The 13,008-nt window shown below is 43.2% G+C and overlaps 1 protein-coding gene across 2 annotated transcripts in view; it reads right to left on the bottom strand.

Annotated features, from left to right (window-relative positions):
- The window catches only part of coro7 (coronin 7), a 120,879-nt gene that overhangs the window by 15,269 nt on the left and 92,602 nt on the right, over positions 1-13,008 (bottom strand). The window lies entirely within an intron of this gene.

Below are 13,008 nucleotides of genomic sequence, written 5' to 3'. Positions count from 1 at the left end.
TGTGAGTCATATAATAAGTGAAGATAATGAATTATAATTGGTTGTTGCAACCATCAAGAAATAAGCCACATGGCTCTTTTTATATTGATGTTTTCTGCCATTTAAGACTTTTCACGTTGCGGTGGCAAAACATTTAGTTTAGTTGAACGCCGCTGTTCCCCAAGAAAGTGACGGCTTTTACAGCTTTCTGGAGATGCCTTCAATGTGTGTGTGTGTGTGTGGGGGGGGGGGGTGAGAGAGACCACGTGGGGAGCAGAGCTGTGGCTTTTGGACAGATTTCATAGGGCTTTATCTCTATAAGCACATCATAAGCATCGATAATTGCAGCCACAAGCCTTGTCTGACAAAAAAGTTTCAGGGAAAAAAGTGATTTTCTTCTTGTCGCTTTGTGTTCAGACTGTGGAAAATATGCTTCTCGTGGCCCTCGGGGAACAAAAAACAAAGAAGGTTGAAAGGATAAGGCAAGTTCCAGCCAACAGTGTTTCAGGTCACCAGCTTGGAGCGCTTTTATGAGGTTGGCCTTGGTGGAGGTTCCAGTTCTTTGAGTTTTTTAGTTGTGATATCATTCACTGAGACACAGTCTCGCCTGATTCAATGTTATTACACTCGTTTGAAGGTATTGGACACGGCTAATGGTTTTAAATACACCTTTTCTGCAGATCTGTGGGTGTTCGCAGTGTTCCAGACAAAGGTATGAGTGGCGTGGAATAATCCACCAGTGATTAAATGGAATTCATGAGGGGAATGGACCCAGAGAATCCTCTTCAGGAGCCCAGCGTGGGCGTTAAGCACTCTGTAAGAAAGTCAACTCGACAGGAAGTATAGCCTAATAGTCAGAAATGCTGATGGTGGCGCATGATTGAGATAACTGATTTGAGACTTCTTCCAAAGGAACTAATCAAACTGCCAGGCTACGTTTTGTGTTGCGCTTTGAGGTTTTTCACTGCCGCAAAAGTGTACAAATATGTTACTGCTGTAAAACATACAAACAAAAACTGCCATAGCTTTGAAAGCATGAAAACCTACTATGCTACATACCTAACTAGCAACCAACTTCTAATCTCATACCCATGTGCTTAACTATCTAAACACCCACAAAGCTTAGCTACCAACATATTGGGCTAAAAGAAGCTGATATACTAGAACAGTGTTTTGCAAAAAAAAAAGAACCTTTGTACCTAGCTACTAAAAACCTACCAACATAGCTACCAAGCAAACTACTTTTGAACGTGACCGCATACCCATGTTTCCTATTTACGTAAACTTCCCACCTAGTTACTTACCTTCACACCTATCAGGCCACCTTCCTACCAGCTACTGCCATAACTATCATAACTATAATTTGGTGTTAATTTCAACTACTGTACAAGAACGTGTGAACCTCACAAAAGGATCCTTAGCATCTTTAGCTTTGAGACGAAAAGGGTGAATAGAAGAGTGGTACATTGGCTTTACATTCTTAAGCTTGAAGTTCCAGGATGCTCAGCAGGTGTTAATTGAATTCCTTAAGCACAACTTACCTTGCATGCATGTGTGCAGCTTGCAGTGTTTAATAAGAGCACCGGGCTTGGCTGGCTATTACCTTCAGAAGCCATTTCATTAGAAGGGAATTAGGCTTGACGGAGGGGAAGAAAAGCGAGGATTGTCGGCCAGGAGAGGCCAGCTGTGGGCTGACGTGCCGCTTAGACAGGCTGCCAAAGACTTGAGCATTATATTGTTTTCATGACCTAATATTCAAAGTTCTTATCTTATTTTTTTACATCTATGTGACAACAACAATGTCAAAAATTCTGCGACGTGCAGAACGAATGTTATTTAAAGTGGACATTTTATGAAAAACGGACATTTTAATGGCCTGGGTGGTTTGAAACTAGGCGGACGGGACGAGGGCTAGATAACTCACATGGCATAAAGACGGGTTGATTTCAGACAAAAAAAATGCCATCATTCTGGATTCTCGGATGTATTTTGACAAAAAAAAAAAACACCATAAATATTCCGTGAACTGGCCTAGACTAGCATAGTTGTAAAGCAGCAGGACCTTTGACACCAGCTTTTCAACAGCAGACACACGCGTACTGGGAGATGCTAATGGACAGCAGTGGAGCCCCGGAAAAGACGCGTTCCACGTTAACCCCAGGGTTCATCATCAAGGAACCAGGCCTGATTACCGTTAAACAACCTATGGACTGCGGGTCCTGAGAACTAGTCGGCAGCTACCGCCGGAGAAGAGTCACAGTTGTATCTCACACGCTAATCACGCTTGAGGGGGGCGTGAGCGAGTGGTTTCCCGCCATCAAGAAGCCGTTGATGGACTTGCAGTAGAGAGTAGAGCTTCTTTTATGTACAGCTTTATAATATTCGATGTAGGCTGAGCTCTGCCACAAAATAGCAAAAAAACGTGTGATGTTCCTGATTCTCCTAAACATTTTCACAGTAACAACAACTCCACTGCACACTCAAGCAGTAAATGAAGATTCCAAACCCTACATCAGCCATGGTGTGTGTGTGTGTGGGTGTGTGTGTGGGGGTGTGTGTGTGTACAGTACAGCAGTCGCTCCGCATTCCACAGCCCCGATTTCAAGACGTAAACATACGCTCCGTGTCCAATGATTTGTTACAGCCAATATAGTGAGGGGAGATGATGTCATCCGGCGTGGACTGTAGTGTGTTTTATTTGTGTGGAAAACTGCACACACACAACTCACCAATGACAGGCGGGTTGAAGTGACTTGGCCGATCTTGATGCGCTCAACAGACGCTCTTAGATAACAGTCACCACACATGCCACAAATCTTTCCTTCAAATTATGGCTAAGGCCCATTCTCTTACCACACACACACACGCACACACGCACGCACGCACGCACACACATATGCATGCACGCACACACACACACACACACACACGCACGCACGCACGCACGCACACACATATGCATGCACGCACACACACAATTATACAGCTGAGTGTTCTCATGAGAATTTATAGTCCAGTTGTACTTATATGCGGCATATAATGCACAATATAACGTTTATAAGCAGAGTTGTTGCACCCAAAATGGCGCTAATAGCGGGCTGTTGCATAGGGTTCGAAATAATCAGTTCCAGTGCCATTCATTTACCGTCTGGCCGCAGAAGGGTGAACCTCTCGGTCCCTAGAGGGTGTCTCAGAGTCTACAGAAAGTTTCTGGTAACATCACAAAAAGTGGCTACATTTGTTGCCAGTCATTTTTGGAAAATAGTCAGTAGAGTTTGGAAAAGTTCCTAGAATGCGACAAAGGGAAGCTAAATATCTGTGTTGACACTTATTTTCTTCTACTTTTCACATTCTATTCTTAACTCATTCACTGCCATTGACGGCTATAGACGTCAACAATTCATTTTAACTATTTATTTTATTTTTATTTTTTCCCACTTTTGTTTACAAGAGTATAAAAACCTAGAATATTTTTATTGTACATTTAGAACAGATATACAATTTGTGATTAATCATGAGTTAACTAGTGAAGTCATGCGATTAATTACAATAAAAAAAATTAATCACCTGACGCATCTCATTTTTAATAACCTTTCCCTTTTTCTTTCTTTTTTTTAAAGAAGAAAATATTATTAAAAATTATCGGTGTCAGGTGATTAATTTTTTTATTGTAATTTATCGCATGACTTCACTAGTTTTTTTTTTTAAAGAAAAGATTATTAAAAATTAGGGGCGTTTGGAAAAAAATGTTAAACTAATAGAAATAGTTCAAATGAATTTATGGCAGTGAATGAGTTAATGCTCATCGAGACTACTTGTCACAAAACAGCACAAAGACATATTTTCAGTGTCTTCTTGAGCTCGGACTTGCACCAAAAATCCCCACTCGCCAGTTGTGTTAGTCAGTGAGTGGCATTCGAATCGATTAGCACAGTGGTGGGCAAACTCGGTCCTCGGGGCCGGCGTCCTGCAGGTTTTGGAGATTTCCCTGCTGCAATGCAGCTGATTCCAATCAACAGGATGGTTACCAAGCTTATGCAAAGCTTGCTGATGAGCTGATCATATATCAGCTGTGTTGGACAAGGGAAACATCCAAAACCTGCAGGACCGAGTGCGCCCACCCATGGAGAAGCATCTTGTCCGGCAGACTGATAGCAGCAGCATGCTAAAGCTAAGCTAGCTTGCTGAAGAGATGTTCTCTCTGGAGCAAACGTTTTTTGTCATGTGTGACCATGTGAGAGAGAGGCTAACGACCGAGGTTTGATGCACTGCCGATATGGGCTTCAGTTCCACTGTACTGCTGACTAGCTGACGCTCGTTAGCCGGCTAACTATTCACATACACACGTATCCAGTCAATTTGTGAAGGAACACACTTCCGTATTAACAGCTTAATGTAATTTGCTTGCCCCCACATGACGCATGCGCACTCCCCACATCATACACATTGAGCTGACCATTAAAGTGACAGAACACATAACAGTATCACAAGATTTCATTTTTTGAGTGCAAAAATTTGGATTCAGTAGTCGCGTATCCACATCCAGTCGAATACCTATTCGAATCACCACCGGTCCGCGCACAGCCCTAGCGCTCACCGATGAAAACATAGCTTTGTCTAACCTCATAGAAACCAATTTTTTACTTACTTTTTGTAACAAAAAATACAACAGCATGTGAGTGTGCATTGTCTTGCCTGAGCAAAACTAATCCTGTGTCCTAAATACTATTTGATGACATGTAAGGGCGTATTTGTTTTGCCTCCTATAGCAGGCAATGGTTCAAATAAGCACTAGGCCTGTGTGAAACTGAAAGGCCATCCATGATGGTGTTACACATACTGTAAAAGCAGGTAATTTATGAGCTTGTAACTACTTTATTGTCATTGTTCTCATGAGAATAAGTTTACACACTGTACAAATACAGTATGCTGAGCATGAGGCCAAATATGCAATACCTGAAAACAAATACAACTTTAGAGGAACTGTCAATGGGAACGCCCCCACCAATATTAAACACAATGCACACAAGCTAAAGTAATTTTTCATAGCAATTGGCCAAACAGCAACAAGGAAACTGGTGTCTGGGGGCTGTTCCCCTCCTCACAGTCATTTCAAGAGGGCCTTCGCAATTCCAGGCTGCTTTGGCCCTAAAAAAGATGATGTGGCATTTCCAAGGCGCCCTTTGCCAATTCACATTTACACACTGACTGATTGTTTTGACTCGCACTTATCAGAGTAGCGGCAAACACGAAGGTTTTATCCGTCAATCTGTCTGCAAAAGCTGAGGGTCTCCGCACACAGCAACAAGTCACAGACTCAATTCCACATGCAACTTTTTTGTCCATACCTGCCACACTGCCTTATCGCTGTCTTCTAGCAATAAACTTCCACTCCTGCTGGATAAGGATCTTTCAAAAGTCCCTGACATGCAAAAATTATGTTCTCAAAGCCGCAACTGGGATGACACCAGCTCCAGTTATTAAAATCAAGCGTCATAAGTCACAATCAGCTCCAAAGGATCTCGACTTGCCAGAGAAATATACCTTCTCTCTGCCCTACTTGGCTTCACCTTTTCCCATTTTTTTTCATCCAGCACGGACGGCCTCACTAAATCACTCGTTTTAATGACCCAAACGGGGATATCTACGGTGAGAAGCAATGAAAACCCTCTCAAGACCCGGCAGATTTACTGGAAGAGAGACAAAAAACAAAGCAGAAAAAAGTAAAGACAGAGCGACATATAAATGAGATTACTATCGTGTCGTAAATCACGACATGTCTGTGTGTGTGTGTGACTTCATGCTTTGAACTCTTCGCCGCTACGTGGGAGAGTTAGAGGACAGAAAGAGAAAGTGGTTGTTAGCGGCAACCGCGGCTTTGAGTTGAAAAGGCCTTGATGAGAGGGGAGCGGGATGGCGGAATGACTCGAGCTCAAGGCGCTTCGTTACTGGCCGCGGTCGAGCAAACATGCAATAAGTTCTTATTTTTCTTTTTGTCTTTTATATCTTGATCAGCGGCAAGACGACTTCTGTCATACTTGCTTGTTTATATGTAAACATTATGTTGCACACAATAGGAAATGGGAGAGAATCAAGCACACTTTCAAAGTGGATTACGCACGTTGAAGGCAAACAAGCACTTCTCCAGAAAAAACAAAAAACAATAACTTCATACAGAGATATTAATGCACCAACAGCTGAGCCCATTTGATCTCTGTTGCAAACCAAAACAGCAGCAAATAAAGTATCAGGACTAGAACATCTGAACTTTATTTTGGGATTAATAAGAAGCACTTCAAATGGTGGCTAGTGTGTGCTGAATCTCATTTAACATGAGTTTGAATGTCATGGTTTCATTCGGAAACACAACCACGTCCCCAATTATAAGAGGGTGTGCACACTTATGCAACTCTATAAACTCACTTGTTTTCCCTCTCTAAAATATTCTCATATTCAATAGAATTGTACAGGCTATAAGGTCACATTCATGGTGGGAAAGGTTTTAAAGTTAGCTATCTTGGTCTCATTTGTTTTTCTATATCATAGAATCTAGACATTTGAATAGCTGTGTGTAGACTTTATGCCTACATTTCAAACCAAAAGTGATTTTGTTGTTTGAAACTACAGTTTCTTGATATGAATTGTAATACCTAAGTACAGTAATTTCTGGATTACAAGGCACACCTGACTATAAGCCGCGCTAGCTAAATTTGGGGAATACTCGGGTTTGTTGAGGGCGCAAATTGTCTCGCTCTTGTTCCGTCTCTCCTACTGTATTTGGGCACAATTGGTTTGTTTTGCTCTGACTGACGCTTTTGCGCTTCCTTTTTAGTGCGCCCCCTTGTGATCTGATGGATAAACCGCACCTTTGTATTAGCCGCAGTGTCGAATGCAAGTGAAATTACTGTAGTCATTTAATTCTACTGTACTGTGTTCCAAAAATGAGTACAAATAAAGGCCTCCCTGCATTTGCACTATTGAATATTGTAAATGCCCTGACAAATACGCAATGTGCAACTCAAGTCAAAGGACTTCTGGGGCCACAATGGCATGACGTCTGCCTGACAAAGAAAGGCGTTTGTGTCTTTTTCATCAGGCACATGATGTACTGCGAGAGCGTGCCGACCATAATGTGGCAGGGACATTATAAGACCAGAATAACCTTAACTTCACTTAGAATGCACAGTATGCCACTGTTTGGTTTAAGAGTGACCTGCTGTGGGGTTGATATTCAACGCAAACACAAACACGCATACACAGACGGACGCTCATGCGCACACACTGATAAGTCACAGCCACCAGTCTGATAGTGTTGACTTGCCAAGATGGATGTGTGTCTTGAAACGCAGTCGAAGGTCAAAAAGGAGATGATAATGGGAGAAGTAAAGGGTATGACTGAGCATCTTGTTCCCATTGCTATCATGTTTTTCCTCATTCAAACTCATCAAGTATTGCCTTTAAGAGGCGTGGCTTAGTGACTGACTTCAGAACCACTTTGTGCTAGTGTGAGAATGCAGGTTTTGGCTGACTGTTTCTCCTTGCGAGTGTTCTTCAGTTTGTATTTGACTGTTTGCCCCATTCAGTAAATGGCTAACATGCATCAGCTATTGTGGCTCTCCTTGCCCACACTTGAGGGCATTATTACAATACCTTGATTGCTCCATTTGTTTTCCCATTTCCCTTAAGTGGTGGCATATCTGAAGTTGGCTTATAACCCAAATTTTGGCTTGCAACAAAAAGGAACAAAAAAACCAACCAAGTTAACATTCACTTGCATGTTTTGTTATTTCTAGCCAAAAAGCTTCAATAACAGCAACAGCGACAAATCTGCTTGACCAATGAGGTCCCCTGTAAGGCTTTCTTTACCTCACCCGGATGGAATTCTCTCTGGCATGTTGGGAGCATAGGTCCACAAAGACTTTTAGGATCATTTCACATCGATCGAAAACAGAAAATAAAGCCTGAAGAAACTAACAAAGCCAGACTCGTAGTTATTGGTGATCATAAAAGGCAACTGTCTGGACACACACGCACTCACACCCCTCGCCTCTCCCAGTTCAGGCCTCTCTGCACCCTCTTGTCTTCTATCACTGGTATCAGAGCGCAGTGATAAGCTCAAGTCCATCCCTTCAGCTGAAGAGAAGGCAGATAACCGCTCGAACCCAAACACGCTGCATGCACGAGGGTCAGGCCGGCAAGACCTGGCGGGCTCATACAGTTACTAATGGAAACACGCTCGCACACTCGTTGATGATATCTCGCTAAACCCAGGATTGGCATGATCCGGAATCAACGCTAATGGCTAGACCAGCTCAGAGGAATTATACGAAATAGTCGAGGTGAAGATGACTGTTGAGTAGCACACTTTGACGTGTTTCACAAAAAAGTCTGTTGCTAACCAAAACAGCAACAAATGGTGGTAAACATTCTCTCAAGTGGAATAAAGTGTGGCATCCTTCTATTCGACGTTGACAAAATGTACACGTGACGAAGACTCAGCTCGTGGAACAACTTGTGCTTTGAGAGCATATTTACGATTCCCGTCTCTCCGTTTTCTACCGCTTCCCCATCATCAACCCGTTCGCAGGTTTCTCTGTGTGCTTGTCGTTCCCACAGAAGGCTTTTCCCCCGCTACCGGGCTGCTGAGACGGCGGGATCCGGCCTCCGTCTCACAAAAGCCCACACATGCTGCCGTCCGAGCACATTTAGGCGTGACGGGAAGATGCGTTAGAACACACATGAGCACAAACGCCAACGCGTATGCAGATAAGCCAACAAAATGGTACGCTCTTAGCCCAAAAGGAATGAAGAGCAGGGGTTTAACTGGGCCTCTGTCAGGAAATAATCAACAATGTTTATTCCCAGGCTTCTCTAAGATGGGGTACACACATACCAAGTGTGCCTAGTATCAAGACTGACCCGTGAGAGGCAGCATGGCGCCACAGGGCATTTGGACTGACCCAAAGAAAAAGAAACAGTAGTAGTAGTAGAAATAGAAAAGGTAGGCAAACTGCTAGGTTATTCTTACTCATTGGCTAGACCCTACACTATCTTTGCTCACCATGCATACCACCACCCCCACTCTCAGTTAAAGCAGCTTCATTACCTCTTTGTTCCCAAAGTTCACACTACATTTTCTTTTCTTTCTGCCCCAAACAACTGGCACACTGCAACAAAAATTTTTTTTTACCTCATTCAACCCAATGTCAAGATTATACACGATCACTGCACCTGTTCATTGCCTGCTTAGAACCCTTTATCCACTTCAAGTACCGGTATGTGTACTCACTTTCTCTATTCGGTAGTAAGTACAATGACGCCAAAGCTCCAGCTGCTTTCAAACACTTACAGTAACTGGTTAACTGGGTCGACACCACGCCAGCACTTTACTGGCCCCCCTGTGGCGGGTTACAGGGTGAACTTGGATGCTAAACTCCCGGCGTGGAGCTCGCAGCCCAGCATGATGACGGCACACGCAAGTCACGCTGTAACACACGCAAAAAAATGCGACGCACGCTTCGGTGCAAGCGCCTTTGGCTGTCCGAGCTGCTCAGCGATTGGAAATCCGTCCAGTAGTTGTTGGCAAATAGTGTTGGACTCTTGTTGAGCTCTGCATTAAATGCTTGAAAGGGCTGAAAACAACTGAGGATAATAACTTGTGGCAGCATCGAAAGGAATGGAAAGCCTCTATTTTCTCCAATAGACGACGGGTGTGTCACTAACATGAGATCAAATCCACACCTCCCTTAAGGAGATGCGTCACTTTTCCCGTCTGGAAAAGAACAAGATAGTGACGGTAATTGTTCCGAGTTCACAGAAACTATATTCGCACTAAAGAGTTCACCATCAGCTGAACTCAATTGCAAACCAAAACAGCTGCCAAAAAAAAGCAACAAAAGAGGCTTTCTTTGAAGCTATTGATAGCCATCCCCCAGTTGAAGTTTAAACATAAAACCAAGAGAATTACATGTTGTGTATTTAATCAAACTGCTTTGACTGATTTACGAACATTCTCTAGCTTAAAGCTAACACACAAATGCAACATGCAATAGGAAGGTTAACAAAACTAGTTTTGATGTTGTGGTCGTTTAAGCAAAGGACATTTGAGCACAATTGTTGCAGCCGGGTGTGTCACTGACATATGATCAAATGTACGCCTCCCTCAAAGGGATATTTAGACAGATAATACAGTGGGCCCTCACTACGTTGCGGTTCACTTATTGTGGATTCACTCTCGTGGATTTTTATCCTCTCATTTTCAATAGTGAGTACCCCATAAAATTATTTTTTTATGCTGCTATTTTGGTCCTTTTTTGTAATGTTTGAGTATATATAAACAGTTCTTTCTTTCAATCAACACAATCTATCAATCAATCAAAAATATATAATTTTTGGTAAATTAAGAAATGTGTATCACGCTAAGTTTAAAAAAAGTTGACATTTTACTTATTTTAATTCTTCTTAGCAAGTCAGTGTCTCATCAGTGGTGAGCTATTTTTAGAACAGATCCCAGTTACTCTTACACGATGCGTGTGTCTCATTCCGACACTCCCCTCCTCTCCCCCTTGCACACGTGCACTTGCAGAAGTTAATTGAAGGCAATTAACTTCAACAAGGCTGCGTGTTTAAGCAACTCAGCAAGAAGAGCTTATTAAGGTGACAGGCAGTATTAGTTAGGCTATGTACACACGTAGCAGGGTATTTTTAAAAACGGATATTTCCCTCCTCTGTGTGTAGAAAAAAATAGTGTCCACATCACCACGTTTGTAGAAAAGAAAACATCCACAGCTAACCGCATTAATGCATTTTTAAGTATGTTCATAACAATTCCAGACCTTAAGGTGGCAACAGTTCCCCATATCCTATCCAATCAGAGTACGCCTCCGTCTGGTGACGCCACTTCCACAAATGACTATATGCGGAGGCGGGACTTCCTACTTCCGGGTTTTCACCCATCAACTTTGTTTCTGTTTCCGGTTTGCGACCTGTGGGCCGCGTCCCAGTACTTGCACTTCCGCCGTTGTGCCCCTCGGTTGCGCGTTCCCGTCGACGGGTGCGAGGCTGCGAGGCTGCGAGTGTGTAGTGTCCGAAGCATTTCAGATAGCCGAGACGCCCTCTCGCCAATGAGCGTGCGGTTGGGGGGCGCAGGGGTGGGGGTGCGAGTGTTGGAACGCGGCCAGCAGTGGCCAGAAACGGCGCTGATGTGTAAAACCCGGAAGTCGGAAGTCTGTGGCATCTACCCCATTGGGCCTACAATGAGATGCATGCCAAGCCTCTAGGTGGCAGTAGTTGGGTAAATACTGCTCATCTCTTGACGTCACTTCACCATACGTCACACAAGCACGGATTGTCAGCCGCTGATCTGTATAATTGCGGATCAGTGCTGTCAGCGCACACAAGACGTTTTTTTTTTAATTAATTAACAAAAATACTTGTAAACAGTCAAAACGGAGCATAGAGGAAAACAAAGAGGATAAATACAAAATCTTAAAAAGCTTCACTTCTTTTTTTTTTTTAACAACTTTTTTTCCCACTCACTTACTGCACACACACATACAAACACATTCTCTCCCCGGTGGGGAAGCGAACTCAATCCATGCCGCCCTTTTTTTTCCTTTTCTTTTTTGAACAACTTGAGGTATGTGATTGAGTGACGTGTGTAGAGGACAACGTAAAACTTCGTTTACTGACGGACACAGGTGACCGCAGAGCCGGAGAAATACGCAAATCTTCACTTTGGCCAGAGTTTTTAGAAAACTTGGTTTGTAATGAAGAAAATCGTTAATTTTCGCGGGTGGGCGTGCAACATAACACCCGCGGAAAGTGAGGGAACACTATATATAGTCACAGGCATATATAAGGACGAAGTTTTATGGGAAATAAAAACTGTTCATTTCATGATGTTACTATTGTCAGATGAATCACACTATCACGGGAAGATTTGGAATGTTATGCGTAACCATGTTTTTTTTGTCACCACGTAGAAGAAAAAAAAGTTTTATATCTTCAACAAAGATAACGTTGTAAATGTTTACTGCACTGCACAACTGCACTACATCCCACTGAGGTGTTTACTTATATTTGGACTCAAACATGGAGACAGGAGCATGGATTTCTACAAAAACAAAACACGTGGTCGCCAGTTCCAAGCAACACAAACACACACACACACACACACACACAGCCGCAAAAGCAAGATAAATAAGTCGGCGTAAGCTCTGCAATGGTGCTGCGGTTCGGCTGCGGTGGTTTATCACAGCTGAGGGTGATAACTGCTGTTTGTGAGCCTCACACATTCGTGATTTCCAAATGAGTAAAACTCACTGAAGGCTTAGAAAGGAGACGTGATGTACATCAAGACCCCCAAGAGACTTTGGCATGAATCCCTATTCTCCACTCCTGCACTAACGTAAAGCAGATGTTGAATAACGTAAAACAGCAGTGTGTTATATGTATCACTAGTAATTAGAGTTAGTGGCCTAAGGACAATTCAGTTGTATTAAACTTTTGGTAAAGTACTTTTGCATTTAATCTTTAACTTTTATTTAAGAATAACACCTCAGTTTAAATGCTGATGACCCTTACGCCTGTCTATCAATGTTGGTCAAGGATGTTGGTACTTGGAGAGCAAAGAATTTTCTTGAGGTGGCAACTGAGTATGAAAAGGTTTGAGAACGACTGCACTAACGTATTGCAGATGCACCAAGTATGCATGCATGTGTTTGTCATCGAGGCAACGACTTGCAGCCTGCGTGGAGACGAAACATCAAAATCATGCGCAGCAGTGGAACTAAAAGTGCTCCTTCCGGGGCAATTGAGGGCGTGGCTTCAAATGACCCTTTTCCCATGCAGCAAGATGGCCAGTGACATCAGCACCCCGTCGGCACCCCTTGTTTCCCATGATGACAGCCGAATGTGCAAGGCTGGCGACATGCGACTAAAAGCGCACACGTCGGTGGCGACGCCAAGCGATCGCCTGACTGGATGATCTCGAGACGCCACCCGCGTCAACACTTAAGGAGGCCACCG

The sequence above is a fragment of the Leptonotus elevatus genome, chromosome 1, assembly GCF_054856555.1.
Source record: "Leptonotus elevatus isolate MCC_2025b chromosome 1, RoL_Lele_1.0, whole genome shotgun sequence".
In the NCBI taxonomy this organism is placed as follows: Eukaryota; Metazoa; Chordata; class Actinopteri; order Syngnathiformes; family Syngnathidae; genus Leptonotus; species Leptonotus elevatus.
Note: the sequence above shows the minus strand (reverse complement) of the source record. Positions and strands in the feature narration are given on the sequence as shown.